We start from the raw sequence: 9986 nt of genomic DNA, 5'->3' as shown, positions 1-9986 counted from the left end.
TTAAAAAATATTTTAAATAATTAAATTGAATGGTTTAATTGTCCTGCTACAAGTTGGCTGGATTGAGTTGACCATGGCATTGTCCGTGGCGAGTTGGCTGTGACAAGTTGTCTCAGTTCAATCTGGTTGTTGCCAAGAGAATGCAACCTATCCGATGAAATTCTCTTATCAGCTCAGGGTTCCTTGCGTCTGACAATGGCTAAGCCTCTGGATGCTGTTTCTTCACGCTTGCTTATTTGATTGATCTATTTTTATTTCCATTCTGAATATGGTAAGGAAGAGTTGGAATTTAATATACAGGTAGTCCTGAACTTATGACCACAATTGAGCCCAAAATGTCTGTTAGTAAGTTAGATGTTTGTTAAGTGAGTTTTGTCCCTTTTTAACCCCTTTCTTGCCACAGTTGTTAATGAATCATTGGAAAAACTTGGAATTTAATAGATATTTTTCTTATTTGAAGGAACATTTTGTTCGCTGATTTTTGCCTTGATTAGTTTCTGATTTACCAGTGATTTTGACTGTGCTGCAATTGCTTCATTTTGTTGTAACTATTGGTCTGCTTCAATCATTATAAAATGTAATTATCACTAGAACAGAACATATTGAGTTCAAAGTTGAACTCAACATGTGTGTATGATTTTGCATACAGTTTTCATAAGTTTTCTGTTACTTGTTGCTGGTTTGCCTTTCACATCAATAAAGTTTAAACTTTTTTTAAAGTGCAATTCAGCATATGAGGCTCCTTTTGTGGAACAGTGGAGCTCTCACCAATATTCCTTGATTAACGTACACTAGTTCAGTGAATGTTCAAACTTACAGTAGTGTTGAATGAGAGGTATTTACAAAGGGTCCTTGTAATTGCAACCATTGTAACATTCCCACAGATACATGATCACAATTCAGATACTCTGTTCACAGTTATGACATTGCAACATCCCATGGTCACATGGACAACCTTGGTAACCCTCACTACTGTGTTCCAAAAAGCAACTGACACAACCAGCAACACACAGCTGGCAGGATCAGAGTCCTGTGGTATCCAGGGATCTTCCTGCTTCAACCCAATTGCTTCTCCAAGGATCAAGTGGAAGGGATGAATTGCTAAGTGCTGGCAGTAAAGGATTTTGGCCAGCAGTTCTCCAAGATAGTCCATGGAGTAGACAAAGGGGCCAGTAGTTGAAAAATGGCTGTAAACAACTATGGCCAGAAAAGCTGCTTAGAAAACCAGTTCATGCTCACTAAGCAGAAAGCTGGCGAAAAGACAAAACAAATCCACTGAATGAAATCTTACCAAGTTCTTAAGTTATTATCTGTGAGAATCAATGCTCATGCTAGATTCCAAAAGTTCAATCGTGAGATTGATAGCAATACTATAGTATCACACACACATAAAAACAGGAAGAATTTTGGAGGTGGATTGACAGGGAATACAAAAGCTGCATTATATCTGATCTAGCAAACACAATACTTCTCCCATGGAGTTGAAGGTGAAACAGGAGGGAAGCATTTTCTAGGCTTGTATGAGCAACTTGGGATTCACTTCAGGACAAGAACTTTCTCCTTGTAACTTCCTTCAAGTCATTAGCCCCCTCTATCTCTTTCAAAGTGGAGAAAAAGAATCTGTGTCCATAAGCTCTTCCCTGATATTACAATCTCTGTAGGAGACTGAGAAAGCACCCGGAAGGCTGCAGAAGATCTTAAGTGAAGCAGCGGCTGTGTGTCTCCACTTAAACCTTTGTGGAAGAAAGGCTTCTGTTAAATATGTAAATAGGGAGTGAAGCTGGGAACAAAGGCTTCACTCAGGTCCGGGTTAGCCAAGACATTAGCATACCCGCAACTCATTGGTCCATTTGAGCAGCAGGAAAATAAAGCGATGGCAGTGGCCAGGCTGCCTGACAGCTCCCTTTAAAAGAGGGTGCTGTCGGCCAGCCAGCTCAGAAGTTATTCCGAGCTGCTAAATAAGGAGCTGAAGTCAGTACCTGGAGTCCTGCCTCTTCATTCGACCCCCCCCCCCCGCAACTAACACTGGCAGTGAAGGTGGGATAATAAGAGAACAAAGGACAATCGAGCTGATCTGAACTGGACATCCACATGGCATTCGCCATCATCGCAGCATCTGGACATCTACATTGGCATCCAAGATGACCTCATATGCCCCACCTGCTCCATTCAACCCAGCTAAGGAATCGTGGAAGAAATACATTTTCAACTGTTTCCTGGAAGCCAACGATCTATTGGGTCTATCAGATAACAGGAAAGGGCACTTTTCCTAAGTTACTGTGGACCCAAAGTCCTTGATATGGCTGAGGCAGTATCAAAACCAGCTGACTTACAGATGGTACTGTGGCCGACCCTCCAAGAATCACCCAGAGCCCATTACGCACCCATACCCTCACCAATGATGTACAAACACAACTTCTACCACAGAAATCAAGAGGAAGGGGAGATGATTAATCAATACATTGCTGCTTTAAGAAAAACTGCGGATTCCTGCAAATTTAGCAATATAGGAGAAGCAATGATGGATAGACTGGTCTTTGGACTGAGAGACCTCCAATTACAGAGAAGGCTGCTATCCCAGCCTAATCTCACTTTTAAAATTGTGTTAGAGGAAGCTAGAGCCTCTGAAGCAACTGATAAAACAGCAGCAGCTATCAAAAAAACAGGACACACAAACAGGTCACCAAGAGCAGCCATGGTACATCAGGAGAGCTGGGAGCCCAAGGACTCCACCGATGAAGATGATGAAATCCATCGCCTGCGATTCGAACGGAAGACAGGAAAGCCAGAGACGTGAGACAAATCGCCGTTGTATGCCAGCTGTGGGGTAAACCATCCCAGAGCGAGCTGCCGATTCTGGGATGCAATTTGCCAAAGATGTGAGAGGAAGGGTCACATCACAAAAGCTTGTTGAGCCAACCAGCTGGCCATGTACCGGCCCCAGCAGACCGCGTGGCAGGCAGAAAGCCAAACAAGATCCAGGAAAACACAATTTCCAAAGAACAACCGCCGGGAAAACCAAGCCGCAGACACCAAAGAAGCACATCAAACAACCATAGGACACTCCAGTGTGCACAAATAAAAAAAAAATCCATATCATGGTATGCATCGAGGGGTGCCCATGTGATATGGAGGTGGACACGGGGTCATACCTGACCATTGTGTCCTGGAAGACAGTCAAAAAAGCAATTCCAGGACTGGAAAAGAAACAGCTGGAACTGTAGAAAATGATTTTAAAAGACTATCAAGGAAACTGTGTCCCTGTCCTAGGGAGCAGATCCTTTCAAACCAAGTTTGAAAAGTTCATCGGACAGCTGCAGCTGACCGTAGTGGACAATGAACTCCCAAGCCTGCTGGGACTGGAGTGGTTTGAATCTCTGGGTTTAGGAGTGACCGGCATCCACACAGTCCAAGATGACAGCTTCAAGGACCTGATGAAGGAATTTGCAGACGTTTTCGATGGAACTTTGGGCAAGTAGATTGGAAACCCACCTCTTTCAAGCTAGATCCTAATGTAGCCCCCATCAGAATGAAGCCAAGGAGGGTCCCCTTTGCTCTCCGGCCCAAAATAGATAGTCAATTAGACAAACTAATTGCTCAGGGAATTCTGGAGCTAGTTGATCATGCTAAATGGGAGACCTCAATAGTCACCCCAATTAAACCAGATGGGTGAATTCACATCTGCACTGACTATAAATGTACCCTAAATAAGGCTTTGCAACAGAGTGCCTACCCAGTACCGGTTGTCCAGCATCTACTGCACTCGCTGGGGCAAGGCAAAATATTCGCAAAACTTGATTTAGCACAAGCCTATCAGCAACTGCCAGTGGACAATGCCACCACTGAAGCACAGACTATTGTCACACACTGAGGGGCATTTAAATGCCGCCTGTTTCAATTTGGGGTGAGTATGGCACCAGGGCTTTTCAAAACCATAATGGAACGCCTCCTACAGGGCATTCCAGGGGTAGTGCCTTACTTTGATGATGTCTTCGTGCTCAGGCAAGAAACCCTATACCCCTTCAGACAAATGGTTATCCAATCTTTTCTTTAAAGCTTCCAGTGTTGGAACATTCACAACTTCTGGAGGCAAGTTGTTTGTTCCACTGATTAATTGTTCTAACTGTCAGGAAATTTCTCCTTAGTTCTAAGTTGCTTCTCTCCTTGATTAGTTTCCACTCATTGCTTCTTGTCCTACCCTCAGGTGCATTGGAGAATAGCTTGAATCCCTGTTCTTTATGGCAGCCCCTGAAATATTGGAACACTGCTATCATGTCTCCCTAGTCTCCAGTCCCCTAATCATCTTTGTTGCTCTTCTCTGCAGTCTTTCTAGAGTCTCAACATCTTTTTTACATCATGGCAACCAAAACTAGATACAATATTCCAAGTATGGCCTTACCAAGGCATTATAAAGAAGTAATATGGTGATGATATTATGAAGCCAGGTATTTTGGAGAATGCTTATAATAGATTGAGACAAATTCTACTTTCTCATCATCCAGACACTTTTTTAAAAAATTAAGTATTATTAAAAATTTTATTCCTACCTACTCAATACTATGTATGTTATAGCTGCAAGGATGCTGTAGAGATCATAGTGGAAAGCATAGGCAGCTCTTGCAGGTAGTTCTCACTTAATGTACACTCATTCAGCAATTTTTCAAAGTTACATCAGCTCCGAATGACGGTTAATTATGATGCAGAATAAGAATAAGACAATGCAATCCATCATCTTAAGCATTTTACTGTTTATATTTTTATTTGGCATGTATTTGTGTTAAGGAATCGCTAATTCAGAGTGGTGGTCTGAATTCCATTGATAACACAGCAAAATATACACAAAACCTCTTGTCGCAGAATGTTCAATGCACTCATTGCTGACATAATAGCTGGCAGGACTAGAGTCCCGGGCATCCAGGGAGCTTCCGCCTACTTCATCCTGGCTGTTTGTCCCAGGATCAAATGGGAGGACAAGTTTTAAGTGCTGGCAGCAAAGAGTTGTGGACAACAACAACATTCAGGAGTAGACAAATGGGCCAGTAGTTGAAAAATGCCACCCCCAAAAGAAGAGCTGCACAAAACTTTTGGCCAGAAAACCTGCTTATTGGAAAATCAATAGTTTCTTATATCAAACAGACTCCAATGAGATGATCGATGCTTCTTAGCAGAAAACTGGTAAAAGGACCAAACCAAACCCACTGAAGGAATTCTCACCAAGTTCACAAATTAATGTTCACCAAGATTCTAATGCAAGCTATGGCAAATGGTACCACATACAAAGAAACAGGAAGAGCTTCAGAAAGGAATTGACAGAAATATGGAAGTTAGGCAAACATTTCTCCCACAGAGCTGGGGGGGGGGCGGGGAGGAGGGGAACCTTTTTTTTAGAGCAGCAAGGATCCCCTCAGGAGGAGAGCTTTATCTGCCCTTTAGCCTCCTCCAAGTCCTTGGCCTCCGCCATCTCTTTCAAAGAGGAGAAAAAGAATCTGCACATGCCCAGAAACCCTTTTCTGGTATTACAATACTGTGGGAGGTTGAGAAAGAATTAGGAAAAAGGGTGGAAGACATTAAGTGAAGCAGCCGGTGCGTATCTTCATTTCAACCTTTGTTTAAAGGCATCTTTTCAAGGCTTTTACAGCTCTCTTGTTTGATACTCATTTAGCAGAACTGCTGTGAAACGTTTCCTGTCTTTTGAAGCAGCTAATTCAGGACACGACAGAGCAAACACAACTCACAGAATAAACTGCAATGAGGAAGGGAGGGCCACTGTTGAAAACGAAAGCACAAAGGGCAAAGCTTTTTCTATCTGTCTACAAATTCAGGACGAATTTACTTTCAGACTCCATTTTTTTGCCACAAAAAGGTAAGGTTGTTATCCTAAGTGTTTAAATATAGGAGGGTTGGATTTTGTGTAACACATGTGGGGGGGGGGGTAGTCTGTTTGGGCGGTCATTGCTTTGCAAAAATATAAGGCCTTTGAGGAAAACTTTTCAGCATAATTTGTGCAGGGAGGAAACGTCTCCAGGAAAGGAGGAGGCCCTTCATCTGAGCTTGGAATGGGGCTGGCAATAGAGGGACCCTTATTTCCACCATCAGTCTATAAGCATAGAGAGATTTTTTCCCCTAAGTTTTGCTTGGAGGTCATCAAGATCTGTCTCCTCATATAGGGTGTATACCTGATACCAGGATGAAATTCCTATGATTTCATGTTTACAAACTTTCCTGGCTTTCCAGTCAGCTGAAATGCTGTGTAGAGCTCAACCTGTCTGTGCTTTTAATGTTTAATCACATGCTTCAGCAGAAGAGGTGAAGACTGGGGCATTAGTACAGCAGAAAATGTGTCCCTACCTGGCAAAAGCTGATCTGGCCCTCAAGTGCCCTCTGGGAAAGAAGGAAAAAGGTCTTATGTGCCAGGCGTGCAAGGCACTATGAGCCAGATGCAGAGGGTGGGAACCCCAGCCTGGTTTGATCTGTGGGGCTTCTGTTTGTTTTTGAGCAGCCTTTGAAGTTCTTTCAGTCCTAACCGTAGCAGACAAATGGAGATCAGGAAGGGCGGTGGCTAGGTTATGGCCAAGGCTAATGGGTGAAGTGAATGGAAAGGGTAACATAGATCATGCCAAATGTGATATGGAAGTCACTGTCAGATCTCGTCTGTTGAGTCTGAGCCTGCCTAACAAAGTACAGCATGTTCGAGCTGCCAAGTTGGGAAAGTGGCTGGAGGGGGGGGGGGGGGTTGAAGTCACTGCCCACATCATTTAGCCTCAAGAGAAAGTTGTAGGGAAGGAGAGAGGTTTGTCTTGTCCGCTGCTCCTGATTGTGGTCTTGGAGAACAAAAGGAGGAACTGGTGTGGATTGGAGTTTGTTGTGGTCCATCACAGGCTCTCATTGGAGTCTCTGCAAGAAGTGTTGGAAAAAGAGAATGCTAGAAGTTTGGATCTGCTATCAGAGTGAGGCTATCCTCTGCCTATCCTGACCTCCTTGGCAGTATCGGGCGGGGGGGGGGGGGTCAGTGGGGATTGTGAACTGGTTTCTCATTGAATACAAGCAAGACTTTTAAAAAAGTCCAAACCCCAAAAATATTTCTAAAGGTTTCCCCAGAACAGCTCTTTTTGTCTCTATATTTGTTCATATATTTAGGAATGTGTGGTAGTGGCCCCCTCCACTGAAATCGTTAAATGGTACAGTATATAGGAGGTGCCACAAGATCCAGTTCAGCAATAAAAGAACACAATATAATAAAATTTAGTTTATATTCTAAAAGTGCTGTTAATCATATAGTAGAATAGCAATAATTCCATTCATGCCACCAGAAATCCCACAACAGTCCAGTCTCAAAGACCTTTTGGAACAGTCATAGTCCAGAGGCTATGAGAGTGGATGCCTCTTGTTTTGCAGTGAGATATTCTCAGAGAATATCTGTTTTCAAGGCTCCCCATCCCATTGCAATTCATGAATGGGTGGGAGCCTTCTTAGGCATTTTCTGTGCTTTTGAATTGGATAGGCAGCAAATTTCAAGAGTCTATTTCAAGTAAACATCTATGTTACATTTTGCAAGAACTAATCAAGAATACTACTTGCTGGAAATATAGAGTCAGGGTAAAACAATTTCTTTATTAAAAATCAGGGGTGAAATCCAGCAGGTTCTGACAGGTTCTGGAGAACCGGTAGAGGAAATTTTGAGCAGTTCGGAGAACCGGCAATTACCACCTCTGGCTGGCCCCAGAGTAGGGTGGGAATGGGGCAGGGGTGGGTTCTAAATTTTTTTACTACCAGTTCTGTGGGTGTGGCTTATTTTGTGGGTGTGGTTTGATGGTCATGTGACAATTCTTTAGGATTTAGCAGAGGTACTGGTCTACCAGGCTTTTAACTGCTTGCAGTGTCAGGGCATTTATTAATCCCATGTTTGGCTCTGGGACTAATTACCCTGGTTTAGAGGAGATGGGTCGTGGCTTAATCCAAGTTGTCAATAATCTGAAAAGAAACTCGAGGAAGGTTTCTAATAAAACTCATTTATTTGTTATAAAGAAAATAAAACACCTCACTAACTAAGAAAAGTTAATTGTTACATTTTTGAAAATAATTTTCCTGCCGGTCCAAGACGGACCTTGCTGGCAGGAGAACAAAGGGAAGAGAAGGTGAGAAGCAAGTGAAGGAATGTGGGTGGATGCGGAAACACGTAGCTTACTGATAACAATTCTTGGCAAGCTACGGAGGGTCAGCTAGTCCAGAAATAATGAGCTCAGCTGGTAAATAAAATAACGCAGTGACATGCAGAACTGTACCGGTCTACTCATTTGTTCTTGGAGCGTTCTGGTCTACTCATTTGTTTTTGGAGGCACCGATCTACCCATTTGTTTTTGGAGGCACCAGTCTACTCATTTGTTTTTGGAGGCACTGGTCTACCCATTTGTTTTTGGAGGCACCAGTCTACTCATTTGTTTTTGGAGGCACTGGTCTACCCATTTGTTTTTGGAGGCACTGGTCTACCCATTTGTTTTTTGAGCACACTGGTCTACCACCACACTGCCTTTTAACACTGATCAGCTGTAGGGCGGCCCTTTGAAGCCCTGCGGCAAGAGTTTAAACAGTTTTTTTCCTTCTAGCCGATCAGCTGGGACTTGGGAGGCAGCAAAAAATTGGGGGCAGGGCCAAATAAAAGGTAAGAATAATGGGGGGGGCAGGAGGGCCCAGCTCCCGAACAAAGAGAACCGGTTCGGTGACGTCATATCGTCACCGCTACCAGATTGGCCGAACCGGGCCAAACCGGGAAGAACCCACCACTGGAATGGGGATTTTGCAGTATCCTTCCCCTGCCATGCCCACCAAGCCACACCCACAGAACCGGTAGTAAAAAAAATTGGATTTCACTACTGTTAAAAATGTATGGCTGCAGTCCCTCTCTTTCTGAATGAGAACCTGTTCAAAAAAAAAAGGTCAGTTTTCATTTGGTCTTATAGTTTCATTTGTTTAAGCTTCTGGGTTTTTTTTTGTTGCTTAATGGTATGTTCTAGCAGACTGAGGAGAGGTGCCTTCTGGAAAAGAGACTCACAATATGTGGACAACTTTGTTGACTAGCTTTCTGAATTGAAGGCCTGATTTATAATTAAGAATGTATTTCCTCTTTGGTCTTTGGTCTTTTAAATGAAGAGAAGAAAATGACTAAATTCAAAGAGAAACTGGGATAAAAAAAAAAATCTTGAAATAAAAAACATTATTGACATGAATGGAAGACACCATTAAAGAAGGCAGAATTGAGCACTATCCAAAGCAGTACATATTTGAGCCTCTAAATAAGACTCGGAATGAACATTTTATGAAATATGCATGTTAGAGAAGTGGATTATTGTTTTGCTTCACTGAGTGCGATAGTGAGCAATGCACATTCCCTTCAGTACTGCTGTAGTTTGGAGAGCCTTAACTAGATGGCCTTACATTCAAATCAGAAGGACAGATGGAATATTTGGAAGAAGAGTTATTCCATTCACAAATATTGCTAAATCCAAATGTATTATTTACAATTTTCTTACCTTTACAATGTTCTTGCTCCACTTCTTTTTAACTTTCCTTTCAACATCTGCTTATTTGTCTTTCTAATATACTGTCTAATAAAGGAGAATATTTGTAGCTCAGTATTGAAATGAGCTTGTTTTGTTTTCTTGCAGACTTTTCATTACCCGAACTAAGTAACATCATCTGTGTTGTTGACCCAGATGAACCTCCTGGTGGCCGGCGGGGTGTCAACCTAGTGGCCCGTGGGCCGGATGCATCACACACAGGCCACGCCCACCCCCGGCTCCACAGAAGCAAAAAACGTTGTGATACATTAGGTGACGTCACGTGATGCAATCAAGTTTGACACCCCTTCTCTAAAAGAATGCAAATGACAAGCTGTCTGCAAGGAATATAAATACTTTCATTCCCCACCATCCAGTCAGAGCTGAAGCAGCTTCTTGAGTGAGAAGCGAAATGTCTTTAAAGAAAAAACA

Source organism: Pituophis catenifer, unplaced genomic scaffold (genome assembly GCF_029215685.1).
Source record: "Pituophis catenifer annectens isolate HBS135680 unplaced genomic scaffold, rPitCat1.0.hap2 SCAF_1, whole genome shotgun sequence".
Classification (NCBI taxonomy): Eukaryota; Metazoa; Chordata; class Lepidosauria; order Squamata; family Colubridae; genus Pituophis; species Pituophis catenifer.
The sequence above is the reverse complement of the archived record's forward strand: the minus strand, read 5'-3'. Positions refer to the sequence as shown.